General features: G+C 26.0%; 1 protein-coding gene and 1 long non-coding RNA gene across 5 annotated transcripts in view; one reads left to right on the forward strand and one right to left on the reverse strand.

The window, feature by feature from the left end:
- Positions 1 to 17,474, reverse strand: part of LOC107071687 (uncharacterized) — a 122,593-nt gene that overhangs the window by 10,018 nt on the left and 95,101 nt on the right. The gene's annotated exons all lie outside the window — the stretch shown is intronic.
- On the forward strand, positions 4,597 to 7,434 carry LOC149031133 (uncharacterized). Its single transcript, XR_016178014.1, has 2 exons — positions 4,597 to 7,268; positions 7,363 to 7,434. It is a non-coding gene; the product is annotated as an uncharacterized LOC149031133 (long non-coding RNA).

The raw sequence follows: 17,474 nt of genomic DNA on the forward strand, positions 1-17,474 counted from the left end.
ATAATACATTTTTATATTTATGAATTATGGTTTAAATTTTATTTATGAATATTTAGTATTTGATAATATTTTATTATAAACATAAATAAAAATTATATATATGTCTATGTTTGAAATAATGAATTAGTATTTATAAAAAGATTAGGGTTATTTTAGGTATTCATGTTTGATATGTATAATACATTTTGATATTTATGAATTATGGTTTAAATTTTATTTATGAATATTTAGTATACTTGCTGGTATTTTATTATAAATATAAATGAAAATGAAAATGACTATACACTAATCATGAAAAATGATTAGTGTATAGATTTAAGAACTGAACAAATTTGGCTCATTAAAAATTTGACTACTGTATATATATGTATAAAACTTAAATATTATTGTTTTAAAAAACATATGTTGATTTTTAATTACCTAATCCAATATTAAAAAATATAAATTCTTCAAAAACTAAACAAAACTTAACAAAAATAAATTCTTCTCAAACCTACATTCAAATAATGTTTGTAAATCATTCAAAACTAATGAACAAAACATTTGTACATCTTGTGTTAATAATAATAATTGATATTTAAAAAATGAAATAAATAAATCAGAGTATTTAAAAGAAAATTAGTGTTTATTTTAGGTTATGTTGATACGTATGATTTATAATTGACAATTATTTTATATTTATAAGCAGATATATGACGTATTTGATTATATTTTATTACAAATCATCAATCAATGAAACAAATTTAAAAAAAAAAAAAAAAAGAAAAAAAAATGGATTCAATTGATATCAAGTCTCTTACTCAACTGTTTTTTCCTTTCTTTTCTGTTCATTATTATTATTATTTTTTTCTATCTTACTATAAAAGCTTCCCTTTTGACTACTGCTCCAAATTCTGAAGACTTTTGATCAACTTTCGAACGAGTTTGCTTGCTCGACGATTTTCATGGTAGAAAAATGGGAGATGGGAGGGACGTATGCAACATACTAGAAAAAGAAGTAGGGAAAGTTACGTGCCTATGAGAATAAAAAAAAAAGCACACAAAAAGAAAATGAGGGTGAGTAGAAAAAAGAAGAGGAGGAAGAAGAAGAAGAAGAAGTAGAAGAAGAGAAGTAGAAGAAGAAGAAAAATGGTACAAGAGGAGAGGGGGTTTGAAAAAAAATAAAAAAAAAAAAAACAAGCGCAGAGTTTGAGAAGAGAAATGTCGAATCAGAAAAAAGAAAAGAAAAGAAAAGAAGGAAGGGCCAAGTTTGAGAAGAGAAATGTCGAATCAGAAAAAAATAAAAAAAGAATTGAAGTTGAAGTTGAAAGTTGAAGAGAAAAGAAAAGTAAAGTAAAGGTGAAGTGAAAAGAGAAAAAATGTAGGAGGAAGTGAAAATATAGAGGAAAAGCTTGTACTCCTTCTCTCGAAGCACCGAAAGGAAATAGGTTGGTAGTTTTAGCTGGCCGTGGGCCAGCAAGGCTAATAATGTCCGATATTACGAAATTCTATGGCCGTATCGTTCGTTCCCCTACTTTTCTTAGTTTTAATCCGCCAAGGGGAAACCGCATTAACGTATATCATCTTTTCATATTTTTTTTCTTTTTTTTTTTTATAATAGTAAAAAAATATATTTATATTAATCTTATGAATCATTGTATGCATATATTATTCTTTATGTAATAAATTACAATGAGACAGAAAATGCTCATAAATAGATGAAGAAGTAATCACCCACCATTCATAACAATGCATATTACTTCAGACATAAGAGGTAACACAATTATTTCTAATACAAGCACTTTTAGCAATTGATCTTCCTAAATAAAGTTACAATGACAGAAAATGTTACATTGACAGAATATTATGTAATAAATTAGAATTTATGTATTTAAATTTGAAAGTTTAAATGTGTGTTTGTTATAGGTTTGTTATAGAAATCATTCATAGAAGTTTATAGGTTTGTATTTTCTATTTTCTTTTTGTTTTGTGACTAGAAGGGTTTATAAAAAAAAAGTAATTGCAAGTTAGATCATTAAAAATAAAATGAAATAAAATAAAAATAAAATAAAATGAAATGAAAACGTCAATGCTATTGAAAGTTTCGTGAGAATTGGTTGCTAGTCAGAAATAAGGAAATAGTCGATTATTAAACCTAAGCAAAAGTTCGAATAGAGAAAAGTTAGTATTCTATAGTAATAATAGTAGTAAGTAGTAAGTAGTAGTAGTAGTATCTTATTTGTAGACTGTACGACGCCAATGTGAAGACACAATTTTCTTTTTCTCGAGGGTCTTCAACCCCTAAGGCACGCGACTTATACTACACTCTACGAATATTTAGCATTTAAGTGTTGTTGTCTGCCTAAACTTATATTTTAGTCTTAGGTTACTATATTTCAATTATTCATGAAAGTTCCCTCCCCCCCCCCTTTCAAACATAAAACCTTCCAAGAAATGAGAACTCATAAAAAAAGGAAAAAGAAAAACAAATAAAAAGAATATCTAGCAATCATTTCAAAAAAAAAAAATATAAAAATATAAAAATATATTGCAATTTGATAAGAAAATGATTATTTAATAAGGGGATTATTTTTATAGTGTTTTATATACTTTCGGTTAGAACCTGCACTACTTGACTGGCAGTAGGTCTTGCGTTTACTAGTGCGCATCTTACCTGTACAGGTAATAATCCTAGATTTTAAAAGAATGTTAAGAAGCCTAATTTTTTATTTATTGACTTTAGATAGATTTATCAAACATAAATTTTGTATTGCCATGCACTTTTCTCGTTGCTAAATGTCTGCCATATGCGATTACTTTTTTTAAATAAAAAATTAAAAGTATCTTGGTATGCACGTGTAATTTTAATATTGATGTTTTTTAAGTATACAGAAATCTAAAATTAATTTGCCAAGTGTTTATTCGCTTGTTAAACCTAGAATAAGAACGATAAACTTATGAAAAGTATTATATACTATATATATATATATATATATAATAATAATAAATAAAATATATTAAATAGAGTATCACTAGACAAAAATGATGAAAAACAAATTATAATGATAGGGATGTTGGTATAAAACAGGGTGATAAGATTACCTTTCATTGCCATCAGAGTCCTTGGGTACTTTAATCACATAATACACGTGTCCTCCATGAGTGGTCGTCATTTTCGACGTTATAGTATATCGAATTGTTCGTCATCAAATTTCACACAATAAAAACGAATGAACAAAACAAAAAAATTCACACACAACCCCCACTCGTAGAACGTTAAGAATATTTATTTGAATTTTCAAATTAATCAATTATCATTTTCATTAATAATCGAATATTCACTGATTTCACCAGTATCTTCCCCATACACACTTCATTTAATTAATTATTATCTTATCAAATTTTTTTTTATCGTAACACTTCTTTCTTCTTCTGGTTTTCAACGATTATTCATTAATTAATAAATAAATTAATAAATGATTAATTATGATTCATTTTTTTAAATGATAATGATTTATGAAAATGATCAAATTAATAAATTATTATCTTATCCAATTTTTTATTCATACATTTCTTCTGGTTTTCATGATTATTTATTAATTATTAAATTAATTAATAAATGATTAATCAAATATTTTCTTTTTTTTTTTTGGAATGATAATGATTTATCTCTATGATTAATTACAGATAAATAAATAAATTATTATTTTATCTAATGTTGTATTGTAAAACTTCTTCTTTTGGTTTTCACGATTATTCATTATTAAATAAATTTATAAATTAATTAATTAATTATTTATCTTATCCAATATTTTATCGTTACAATTCTTCTTTCGGTTTTTACAATTATCCATTAATAAATAAATAAATAAATAAATAAATAATTTAATTAATTATCTTATCCAAATTTTGATTGTAACACTTTTTCTTTTGGTTTTAACGATTATTAATTAATAATTAAATAAATAAATAAATAAATAAATAAAATAATTATTATCTTATCCAAATTTTATTATAACACTTTTTCTTTTGTTTTACACAATTATTCATTAATAAATAAATAAATAATTAATCAATCTTTGTTCTGAATGATAATATTTTACTTCTATGATGCAATAAATAAATTATTATCATATTAAATATTTATCATAACACTTTTTTCAATTTCCACGATTATTAATAAATAAATAAATAAATAAATAAATAAATAAATAGCCTTTTAATTTTTTTTTTTTTTAATGATAATGATTAATATTAATATAACGATTTAGAAAGAATGAAAGGCACACACGTTTTCTCGTTGCTGTCTTACTAAGAACTTGGCCAATTTTAAGAGAGAGAGAGAGAGAGAGAGAGAGAGAGAGAGAGAAAGAAATAAACAGAGTGAAAGAGAGAAAGAGAGAATGATATAGATAGATAGAAAAGAGATGGAAAATAGAAAGAGAACTCAAAAGACGAACGTAAGACTTTATTTTTAAGCACTTTCGTGGCAGGAGATCCTTCGCGAATATATTTTCTCTCTCTTTCTCTAATACTATGTTTCTCTTCCGTTCTCTCTCTCTCTCTCTCTCTCTCTCTTTTCTTTTACTCTCTTCATCCCTCTTTCATTCCACCCACTTTTCCTCCCACTTCCCACAATCGAAATAACTCCACTTTAGAAATGTTATTTCAAGCGATTCACCACCACCCGTTTTTGTGAGAAGGAAAATTTATTTCGCATTTTCCATGTTTTCTAAACGAGATACTTTCGAAGACATTTTTATTTTTCATATTTTTTTTTTTAATGGTTTATTTATTAGTATGTGTATTTGCATATACATGTATGTTATGTTAATGTTGTAATGAAATAGAAATCATGAGGGAGGTGGTTGAGGATTGTGAGATGTTGGTGCCAGAAGAAACTTGGATCTTTCCTATGGATCGTATGGAATGTGAAGAAAATTAGAATATAACGGGTGGGACAATTTATTTTGATGATAAGTGTAAACTCACTTGGTTTTGGATTTGATTAATTTAATCATCTAATTAATGGTTTCATAATTATTTAATTTATTGGAAATTTGGTTCCTTTTGATGAATGATTAAATGAAACGTAAAGAATATTTAAGATTCTAACGGGTGAGATAAATAATTTGGATGATAAGTATAGGTTAGGTTTTATTTTATTGATTGAGTAGATTAATTTGATTATCTAATTAATGTTTTCATAATTATTTTATTCATTGGAAACTTGAATCTTTCTTATGAATGATAATCGTATTGAATGCTAAGAAAATTAGATTCTAACGGGTGAGATAATTGTTTTCGATAATAACTATAGGTTAGGTTTTGTTTTATTGATTGATTGGAATAATTTGATTATCTAATTTTTGTAATTACTTTATCGGAAATTTGGATCATTCTTATAAGAAGATGATCATACGAAATTAAAAAAAATTAGATTCTAACGGGTGAGACAAATTATTTCGATAAGAAACGAAGACACTCGTTTTACTTTTTCTAATCGAATTAAAGTTTAATTATCTAAATTTCACGATTAATTTAATCAGAAATTAGAAATTTTCTTATTTGAACGATCATACAAAACCTAAAGAAAATTAGACTCTAACGGGTGTGACAAATGATATCAATAAAAAACAAAGACACTTCTTCTCTTTGTTCATAATTATTTTAATTATAAAATTAACAATTTTCTTATTTCAACAATCATACAAAATCTAAAGAAAATCAAATTCTAACGGGTGAGACAAATGATTTTGATAAGTAACCTAACCTCAGTTTTAATTTGTATCGATTGATTAGGAATAATTAGAACGTACAATTAATTTCTATGATTATTTTATTGGACCATGACCTGTTTTTGTTATCTTTGTGGTATTGACGTTGTTTTATCTGTATTTACTTTAGAACGCAACTGGTTTCGCGTAACGACTGTCGTCTAGTTTTATAATAGGAGGTATGACATCGATCGGTTTTCTCGTTTTATAGTTAGTTTCGATGCATGGCTATGGTATACTATAATATGGCTTCCGGTGAGGAGGAGGAGGAGGGGGGGGGTGCGGAGTTAGTGTAGAGAATGAGAATACAGAACTCAATTCTTATCGAAGGACAATTACAAATTGTATTTGATTCATTGTTGCATTCTGTTATCTTTTTGATTACTTTTTTTTTCCTTTTGTTAAATTTGTAAAACATTTGTAAATGATCAATGATACGTGAAATTTGTTAAAAGAGAAATAAATAGTACGTATACCATAGAAATATAATAATAATCTAGTATCATAACCTATAAATTGGAAATATTACTATATATACTAATATTTAATAATAAATATTATTTAATAATTTGAAATATCAATTATAAACCTATTTTAGAACAAGTACTAAATCCTCTATTTGATATTTAATACTTAATTAATTTATTAATAAATACAAAATTAACCCCCACCCCCCAAAACAGAAAAAAATAATAGTTGTAAAATGCATTCCTAATATCATCAAATATCAAAAACATGTAACAACAAAAATGTATGTAATAAGTATAATAAATAATATCATCAACTTTAACAGTAAAAACAACTGATGAACCAACAAACCAACCAACCAAACCAACCAACCACCATCAAAGATATTCGGTTATTTTGAGCGTTGACATTTTCAGTTTGTGGATTTAACAAGAGTCTTCGTTCGTCTTCACACAATTTGAAACATAGTCATAGTTATAGTCATAGTCATCGTCGTAGTTGGTTAGATGTTCACGTTACTGGTATCTCATGTCACAGTATAGTTTACCACACATATACACTCACACATTGACGTTGTCCCTCTCCACCCTCTCCCACCAGAAGAGTGGGTTCTCTTCCAGGTTGCATTCCGAGCTCTAATACAGCTACATAACATCCCCCTTTTCATCCCCCACGAGTCGTTTTATTCCACCCCTACCCTCCACTTTCTCCCTACCTCACCTTTATACTCCTGTCATGGGATTGGTTGAAAGGAAGGGAGGATTATATGGGTCATGGCTGCTACTGCTGCTGCTGCTGCTGCTGCTGCTGCTGCTGAGGCTACTGGTAGCGGTGGTGGTTGTGTTGGTGTTGGTTTTGGATTTGTTGGTACCTATTATTTGCTGTTACTACTGTTAGGTAGGTTCAGGGTTGAATATAGACCATAAACCTTATTTTCTTCAATATATAGGACAAAAAGATAGAAGGGTTGATTTATGGTGAAAGATTCTTTCTTCCCTGATCATGGAAGATAAAGGAAACCCCCAAATGATGATTGTATACAGGGTGATTGATAAAATATTAATTTATATGTAATTTGAGATTGGAAATGGGTTATTTAGTCAAATATATATTAAATGTATAATTTAATAATGTTTAGAGGTGGAAAGATTGGTGTATGGTAAAAGATAGAAAGATAAAGGAAACCCTCAAATGATGATTGTATACAGGGTAATTGATGCAAAATTAGATTTATATGTAATTTGATATTTAAAATGGGTTATTTAATTAAGTATATTAAATGTCTAATTAATTAATGTGTAATTTTAAGTGTCTGTTATAATTTATATTATTGTTTGAGATGTAACATTTAATTTGTATATGGTAGTGGTGATGATGTTAGTGTTTGTTTTGATTTTGTTGGTATCTGTTAGTTGCTATTACTACTGTTAGGTAGGTTAGGGTTGAATGTAGACCCATAAACCTTGTTTTTCTTCAATATATAGGACAAAAAGGTAGAAGGATTGATACATGGTGAAAGAAAGGTTGGAAAAGGAAACCCTCAAAACCCTCAAATGATTATCGTATACAGGGTGATTGATAAAAAATAAATGTAGATATAATTTGATATTTAAAATGGGTTCTTTAGTTAAATATATTGAAGGTTTAATTTAATGTCTAATTTAGTAATGTATATATATATATATATATATATATATATATATATATATATATATATATATATATATTATATAATATATATAATTAATTTATATATATATATATAATTAATTTACGCGTGTATGTTATAATTAATTATTGTTTTAAATGTACAATTTAATTTTTATGTAATTGTTTTTCGTACTTTTTCTTTTTTTTTTGTATATATGAACATTCGATATTGTAAATGAGTCAATTTGTTTAACATATTTGTTATGTAATCCAATTGATATTAGAGATATTAGGTTGTAAAAATTAGTGTAAGATTTTAAAGCAAATTAAATGAAATGCATTTTGTTTTAAAATATTGCAATGTAATATTTATTAATCATGTAATGTTATCTTTGTAATTTCCTATAATTATTCTTATAATATTATATTGTAATTAATTTATAGTTAATTTTTTATAATGTTCTATACTATTAGATTCTAATTACAAAAATTTGTGTCACAGATTTTAAAGCAAATTAAATGGAACACATTTTTTGCAAAAATATTGAAATATAATATTAATTAAATCATTTCATGTGTTGCAATGTTATTTTTTTAAATTTTCTATAATTGTTTTTTAATTCCTATAATGTTTTAATTAATTAATAATTAATTTTTCATAATGTTTTATAATATTAGATTCTGCTTACAAAAAAATTTGTGTCACAGATATTAAAGTAAATTAAATGGAACTCATATTTTGCAAAAAAAAATTAGAATATAATATTTATTAATCATATAATGTTATCATCGTAAATTTCCTATAATTGTTCTTATTATAGTGTTTTAATTAATTTACAAGTTAATTTTCTATAGCCTACAATAATATTAGATTGATCGTAAAAGTTCGTGTCACAGATAATTTGAAAGCAAATTAAATGGAACACACTTTTCACGGAGAAAGTAATACATTCATTAATCATATTATTTTTATTTTTCTAATTTTTTTTTATAATTGTTTACTTTCTCTTCACCCACCCTCTCCCCTAACCCAAACATTTTACATACTTTTAATGTTTTCTTTTTTTTATAATAATCGTTGATTTATATCAAAATGATTGATTTCATTGGATTATTTGATTAACTCATATGAATTAGACCCTTTCTTTAAATCATTTTGTTGAGTACTAAAAAAATCTCTCAAATATCTGAACCCTTTTTTCTGTTACTTTATTTTTTTCTGTATCACCAAGTATTTTTATGAATGTAACGAGGATATATTTTCATGCAATATATATTATTGTATTATTTATTTAATTATGTATTTTGTTTTTCTGTTATTACGTTACATTTATTTTTATGGGATTCGTTCGAGAAAGGAAGTTTGATATTTTTACATTGAAAGGTTGTAAGGGAAAAAATAAACGGAGCGTGTTGCACTTATCTATATACCTTTATACGCGTTGTTACTTATTTATAAAACGAAGGAAAACCAAGGGAAAAGGTAAATGCAGGGACGTATGTATATGTCTACACATATATATATATATATAAATATATATATATATACATGTATGTATATATTACACTATAAAAGACACATATTTTAAAAACTATCTATAAATTCATTTAAATATTTTTTAATTCTAAATTATAAATAAGTTTGAATTAAAAATTTTTTTTTAAATAAATATAAAAATAATTAATTCATTGTATATTTTAAATAAATAAGATTATTTAGAAAATATATGTTTATATATATACATCATATATTGCACTATGATGTTTTAAAGGATACATTTTTTAAAACAATCTTTAATTTTGTTTAAATATTATTTAGTTTTAAATTAATTTTAATTAAATTATTTTTAATTACAAAAATATTAAATTTTTTTTATATTGTTAAACTATATAAAATTATTTATAGAAAAAATATATTTATACATCATATATTGCACTATGATGTTTTAAAGGACACATTTTTTAAAACAATCTTTAACTTTGTTTAAATATATTTTAGTTTTAAATTAATTTTATTTACATTATTTTTAATTACAAAAATATTAATTTTTTTTTATATTATTAAACTATATACAATTATTTATAGAAAAAATATATTTATACATCATACATTGCACTATGATGTTTTTAAGGACACATTTTTTAAAACAATCTTTAATTTTGTTTAAATATATTTTAGTTTTAAATTAATTTTAATTAAATTATTTTTAATTACAAAAATAATATATTAATTTAGTTGTATATTATTAAACTTTAAGAGATTATTTGAAAAATATATATTTATATATGTATGAGTGCATTTATGAATGCATATATGTATTATATATATATAAGAGATATTCGTGAATGAAGTAAAATCCGAGCCAAAGTGTATTTTCGTAAATCAGATAACTTCTGTATCAAAGAAAAGTCAAGGAATATATATATATATATATATATTCATAGGATGCTTTGAACACGCGTTGCTATGACTTGGTTATAAAATATTGATTTAATATAATTCTAAACTATTAAGTAAATTATAACAACAATTAGAATGAAATACATAAAATAATAATACTCAAAAAAATATAGAAAGTAAGGTTAGGTTATGTCATAAATAAATCTGAAAAAATACGTGAAATAATTGAATTGTAATACAGTGCCATCTATTGAATGTTGATTTAAAGTAATTCTAAACTATTTTAGAATTTATTTTCCCTAATTTCTGGGACTTCAAATTAGGCATAAAATAACATCTTATTTTTAATGAAAAAATATAAAAAATAATGTTAGGTTATGTCACATGTAAATCTGAAAGAAACGTATGACGTGAATATATCGAAATAATTGAATTGTAATACAATGCCATCTAGTGAAAATTTACAGTATCTAAAGAACTAGATAACCTCTAAATAATAAATCCTTAAATTAGCAATACAAAAATACCAAATAATTGCGATAAAAATTATTGTATATTCTAAGTTGAAAAAAAAACATACAAAATAAACAAAATTTCAGTAATTTTGTAATTCATTGTAAACCAAAAATGTGGCACACACACTGAATTTTTATATATAAAAATATATATATGTATAATCATAAAACGTGTTAAGTAAAACAATCTTGATAAAATTAAAACCTAACCTTAAATGATGTATCGTTTACTTATACGTAATATTATGCAATCATTAGGTTGGTTAACTAAATTTGAAAGTAAGAAAGTAAAAGTAACTTGTGTGTTGTTTTAGTCAGTCAATAAATGTAAAATCAACGTTAGGATAATATATAAAAAAAAAAAAGAAAAAAAAAGAAAATGTAAAAAGGGAAGAATTGGAGCGTCCTTTGACACGAATGAATTTCTATGGGAATTTAATAATAGATGTTAGATGGAAGAGAATAAAGTTAAAAGGAACGTGATAAAGAAGATCAAAGGGAAAAAAGGGTTAGAGAGAAAGTAGATAACTGAGAAACACTTATGTTAGTGGATGATAAGCAAGTGAGTGCATACACTTGGTGGGTGAATTCTTAAAAGTTCTTAAGAATCAACACCAAAAGAAAATAAAAAAAATAAAAAAAAAAAACAATAAAAGAAAAAGAAAGAGAAATTTTATGCAATAACAAATTATATAAAAATTAATACAAATAAATAAATAAATAAATATATAAAAATATATAACATATATAAAAAATTATAACCAATTATACAAAAAATAATATAAATAAGTAATATAATATATATATATATATATATATATATATATATATATATATATATATATATATATATATATATATATATGTTATTTTTTTATTTATTTATATTTGGTTAGTTTAGTTAATTTTTAATTTATTTATATTTTACTTTATATTTAAATATATTCAAATAAGAAAAATTTGGTAAACAAGTTTATGTAAAAACACACCTTGCCCTATTTTTGAAAGTCCTATTACATTGTGGTTGATACCAAGAAAACTTAGGAGATGAATCAAGGTCGTATGTTTCTTCTTATTACCAACGCAGTTATAGTAAACGATAATCAATAAATAATAGTTAATACGTTTATCGATTTATATTCATCAATTTTGTATTAATAATAAATTCAATTAAATTATTATGAAACAAATTCGAAGTTAACAATTTACAGGTTATGTTGACTTAAACGAAACAAAAGATACCAAAAAAAAAAAAAATAGAATAAATTTAATTATTTAAGTAACACGACTTTGAAAATTTATCAACAAATTATTAACAATTAAATCAATTAGATTATAACGAAACAAAATTCTAAGCCAATGATTTATAGGTTATGTTGATTTAAATGAAATAAAAAATATCCAAAAAAATATGAAATAAATTTAAGAATCAATTTTAATAAATGTAATTAGGTTTATTATTAAAGTAAAATAATTAACTTATGTTTAATGAATTTAGAATGGTAGGGGGGTACCATTAATTCATACGTTACTGAATCTTCCTACTAAAAGGCAGGTCACGGTTCTCTAACGAAGAAGAAAGTCTTTTCTTTGTCCTCTATCTTTGGCACAGAAGCATGAACGACACAAACTATAGTTTATCTCATCCCTATTTTCGATTTTGCATGCCGGCCTTTCAACTCTTTACATCTCATACGTGAACTTTGAAGTTTTCTAATCCCCTTTACCGTTCGATCAGACTACACTATACATACTTTTATATATACATATACATATATACTTATATATATATATTCTTCATTTTGTTATTATTTTCATTGTTCATTTAAAAAAAAAAAAAGTTTATTCCCTAGGAAAACGAACACCTGGGGGAATAGTAGATTTGATAGCACCAATGTAAAGGTCACGAACGAATTCTATATATAAATATATATTATATATATATATATATATATATATGATGTGAGTATATGTGTATGTGTGTGTGTGTGTGTGTGTAATGTAAATGTGAATCGTTTAAAAAGTCAAATTGTGTCTATCAAAAATTGTTGCTTGTTTTTTGATTTTAAATATAAAATAACAATTATTATTTATATATTGTTTGTCAATTATTTTTGAATGTAAATGAACAGTTAATTAAATAATTCAATTAATTAAATTATAAAAATGATATTTAATGATAATATATTTGATTTTTTTTTTTAAGATAATTAGTAATATTTATTATTTCATTTTAATATTTTGATGAATTGATGTTTTTAACAGATCGAATTAATATACCTGAATTTTGGAATGAATAAATGTTTATTGTATTTATTTTTTGAATTTTATTTTGCACTTATCAATATATGATTTTGTTTTGTTCAAATAATTGCGTTAAATATTGCAATTTTGATTTTTTATATAAATGATTTTATAGGTTATGTTATAAATGATATTTGATGATAATATATTCGAATTTTGTTAAAGATAATTAATAATATTTATTATTATTATTTTATTTTAATATTCTGATATGTTTTTTACAGACACATTGTTAATAATTTTTTATTGTATTTTTTTTTTTTTTTAATTTTATTTTTCACTTATCAATATATGATTTTGTTTAGTTTAAATGATTGCATTAAATATTGCAATTTTGATTTTTGATTTTTGATTTTTGATTTTTGATAGATACAATTGATTTTGCTTTTGAGAAACACTCAACACTTTCTGTAATAAAAAAAAAAAGAATAAATAAAAAAAAAAATTGACAAATATAAAAAATAAAATGGTTGCAGCACCTGCATTAAATATTGCTATTTTGATTTTTGATCTTTGATAGACACAATTGATTTTGCTTTTGAGAAACACTCAACACTTTCTGTAATAAAACAAAAAAAGGAAATTAAAAAAAAAAAAAGAATTGACAACAACAAAAAATGGTTGCAGTACTCCTCCTATTTCTCTCTGTAGGTCAAACCCGAATATCCCATATCACAGTAACTGCAAGAGCATTGAGGAGAAGATAATGGACCAAACCAAACCAGGAAGATGCACCACGTTTAGAAATCTTCAATCAAATTGTTTCTTAGTTTTTTTTTTTTTTTTCATAATAACCATCACAATCCTCACACAGATCACTTTTTTATTTATTTAAAAATTCTTTTTTTTTTTTTTTCAAAAACCAACGAATCAAAATAATTCTTTCTCTCCTCAATCAAACCCAAAACCAAAAGAAGAAGAAGAATAAGAAGAAATAAAAAAAACAATCAAACAATACATAAACATTTGTAATTTGTTTAACACTGTTTTTTTTTTTAATCTATATTTACACACGTGCGTGCACTCGGAATGCACAAAAGGGAAGGGGAGGGGGATGGTAGGAAGGGTGGCGAAATTTTACCATAATTTTGAAAAGACAATACAAAAAAGATAAAAACCAACTAATGATTAATTCATTTATATAAAAATAAAATATTTTTTTCAGAAAAAACCAAAAGATACAGAATAAAAATAAAAAATTTCACATTTTTCAGAAATATTCAAAATGGAGGGAAAACTATGAAACGAAGTTTAATTCGAATGATCTTTAAATATTGATGATAAATGACGTATCAATAACAATAATTAAATTAAATCAAAAAGAAAATGATAATAAAACAAATAAACAAATAAACAAATAAATAAATTAATTAATTAATTAAAGAAAAAAATACAACGAGAAGGGTAGAAAAAAGAGAGAGAGAGAGAGAGAGAGATAGTGATTGGAAAATGAGTGTAAAAAATCCACAAAAGCTAAGAATAAGTATGAATAAGAAAAGTATTCTAACGGGTGTTACGTTGATGCAGTCGACGACACGACTGGTCCTCGCGATTTCCTTTACCCAGTGGCACCACCACCTCCACCAGCACCACCACTACCATCAACCACCACCACCACTACTATTAATGCACCTCTGAACGTCCCACTACCACTACGACCACCTCCACCACCCACGCTATATCGATCTTTCATCCCTTCCCCACTAACCCCCTGAACCACTCCTGCGTCGTGTTCAGTTTCTCTCTCTCTCTCTCTATTTCCTATTTCTATCTTCTATCTTTTCTGGTATATTTGTAACGCGCGCGCGTTTCTCGCTTTCGTAGCTGGGTCTCTACTGGCTACCAGTTCTGGTGCCTGCTGCTACTGCTGCTAATTGTGCTGGTGTTGGTGTTTCGTGAAGTTCGTTGTTGATGATGAAGAAGGTTGTAGTGGTAGTTTGTAGTAGTGGTGGTACTAGTACTAATATTGGTGCTGCTACTTTTACGTAGAGTTTGTTGTTGATGATGTAAGAGGTGTTAGTAACAGTGGTAGTAATGTTGGTGCCTACTATTACTGGTAGGTGATGGTGCAAGTATTATTGATATTGGTATTACTGGTAGTGGTAGTATTGGTGTTGCTACTTCGTGGAGTTCGTGTTGATGCTGAAGAAGGTGTTAGTGGTGTTGTTGGTTAGTGATGTTGGTGCCTAGTATTACTGATAGGTAGTAGTGTTGGTGCTAGTATTATTGGTATTGGTATTAATGGTAGTGGTGGTATTGGTGTGAGTATTATTAGTAATGGTGGTATTGGTGCTGTTACTGATTCGTGGAGTTCGTTGGTTATGATGAAGAAGGTGTTAGTGGTAGTGGTACTAGTATTGGTGCCTAGTATTACTGGTATTGGTTGTGTTGATGCTCTAGTATTGCTGGTAGTGATGGTATTGGTGCTGCTGCTTCATGAAGTTTCTTGTTAATGATAAAGAAAGTGTTAGTGGTAGTGATAGTAGTATTGGTCCTAGTATTACTGGTGATAGTGGTTGTATTAGTGCTGCAGCTTCATGAAATTCATTGCAGATGATAAAGATGTTAGTAATAGTGGTGGCATTGGTGCTGATGCTTCATGAAGCTCCTTGTTAATGATGAAGAACCTGTTAGTGTTGGTAGTGCTGGTTCTAGTATAACTTGTAGTTGTGGTATTGGTGCTGGTGCTTCGTAGAGTTTGCTGTTGTTGATAAAAGAGATTGGAGTAGTGGTAAAAGTGCTGGTATTGGTGTTGCAGTTTCGTGAAGTTCATTGTTGATGATGAACATGTTAGTGATAGTGGTGGTGGTATTTACTGATAGTCATGGTGGGTGGTGGTGATGGTACTGCTAGTATTACTGGTACCTTGTAGTAGTAGCGGGTGGGTAGGTGGGATGGTGGGTGGTGCATGTGACGGAGGTGCTGATCACGGAAACGCAGCAAACTCGTGGGAAGGGGGGATTCTCTACATTGTGCGTCGCAAAGATGCGCGTATTACTTTTTTTTACTTGTATTTGATTTTTTTGGGAGGGGGTGGGTCTGTTTTTTGTAGTTTTTGGAAGTGTATCTTTATTGTAATTTCCAAGGTTTTCTAAAACATTTTTTTATGTTTATTAAATATAAAATATTATTTAATTTGCTATTGAATCTGTTGATTTTAATAATGTTTATAAAATAATTTTGTTATTTATTAAATTTATAACATTCTACGATCATCTGTGTACCTTTAAGTATAAAATCAGGAAAAGGTTTTCAAGATCATGTATTACTGTATGAGGGTGAAAAGTTCTCTATTATATTTCAATAAGTGTTCTCACTACCGTCCTTGAAATATTGAAAGCTGTCGGTAATGTTAGAAACAAACGAATGAACGAACAAACGATCGCGTGCTTTTGTCATAAGATTAGAATGAAATAACAAAATTGCATCGTATGTATAATAGTATCTACTATATCCTTATGTATTTTATATATTTACGATAGAACGTGACTAGGATGTTAAATAAGTGAAGTAACTAAATAAAGAAAATGGAAAATGTAAATGTCACACATTTTGTAAAAATCATGCAAGATTTTAAAATCGTACAAATTTATAAAAGTTAAAAAAAAAATGAAATTAATTATATGAAACAGTAATATAAAATATAATTCTACGCAATTAAAAATGTAATTCGATCGAATGATCAACAAGATAATTAATTCTAACTCATAGAAGAAAAAAAACAAAATAAAAAACTTGATATATCGTCATACAGATGGATTTTTATAGAACTTCGTTGCACGTAAGGTAATTAAGAATTAATTAACGAGATACACTGGTTAACGCAACGAATGCGCTTTATTTTTTTTATCATCACGTAATCTTTCCAAGGTCAAAGAGATTATTTTGGATTAACGATTTGTTCGTTAGTATTTCGATTATTTTCACAAATCCTAATTAAATTAATTGTAACGAATTACTGCATTCTTTTTTCTTTTTAATTAACGAACAAGTATGTAGAAAAAAAGGAAAAAAATTGGTAGTATAGATTCGTCGTTTAGAAGAGAATGATTGACCTAATTGCATCTGTAAGTGAAAAATTCTGCGCATGACTATCTGGTTTCTGTAACCAACTTCGGATTAATCTGTGCATGACGATTTGTTTTCTGTAACCAACTTCAGATTATTCTGCGCATGATGGTTTGTTTTCTGTAACCAACTTCAGATTATTCTGCGCATGATGGTTTGTTTTCTGTAACCAACTTCAGATTATTCTGCGCATGATGGTTTGTCTTCTGTAACCAACTTCAGATCATTCTGACGTTCATGACGAATGTCTCCTATCACCAACTGCAGAATCATCTGCGAATGACAATCATCTTCTAATGTTTTGTGCATGAC

Source organism: Polistes dominula, unplaced genomic scaffold (assembly GCF_049000335.1).
Source record: "Polistes dominula isolate Pdom_NZ unplaced genomic scaffold, Pdom_raw_medaka contig_80, whole genome shotgun sequence".
NCBI classification, from domain to species: Eukaryota; Metazoa; Arthropoda; class Insecta; order Hymenoptera; family Vespidae; genus Polistes; species Polistes dominula.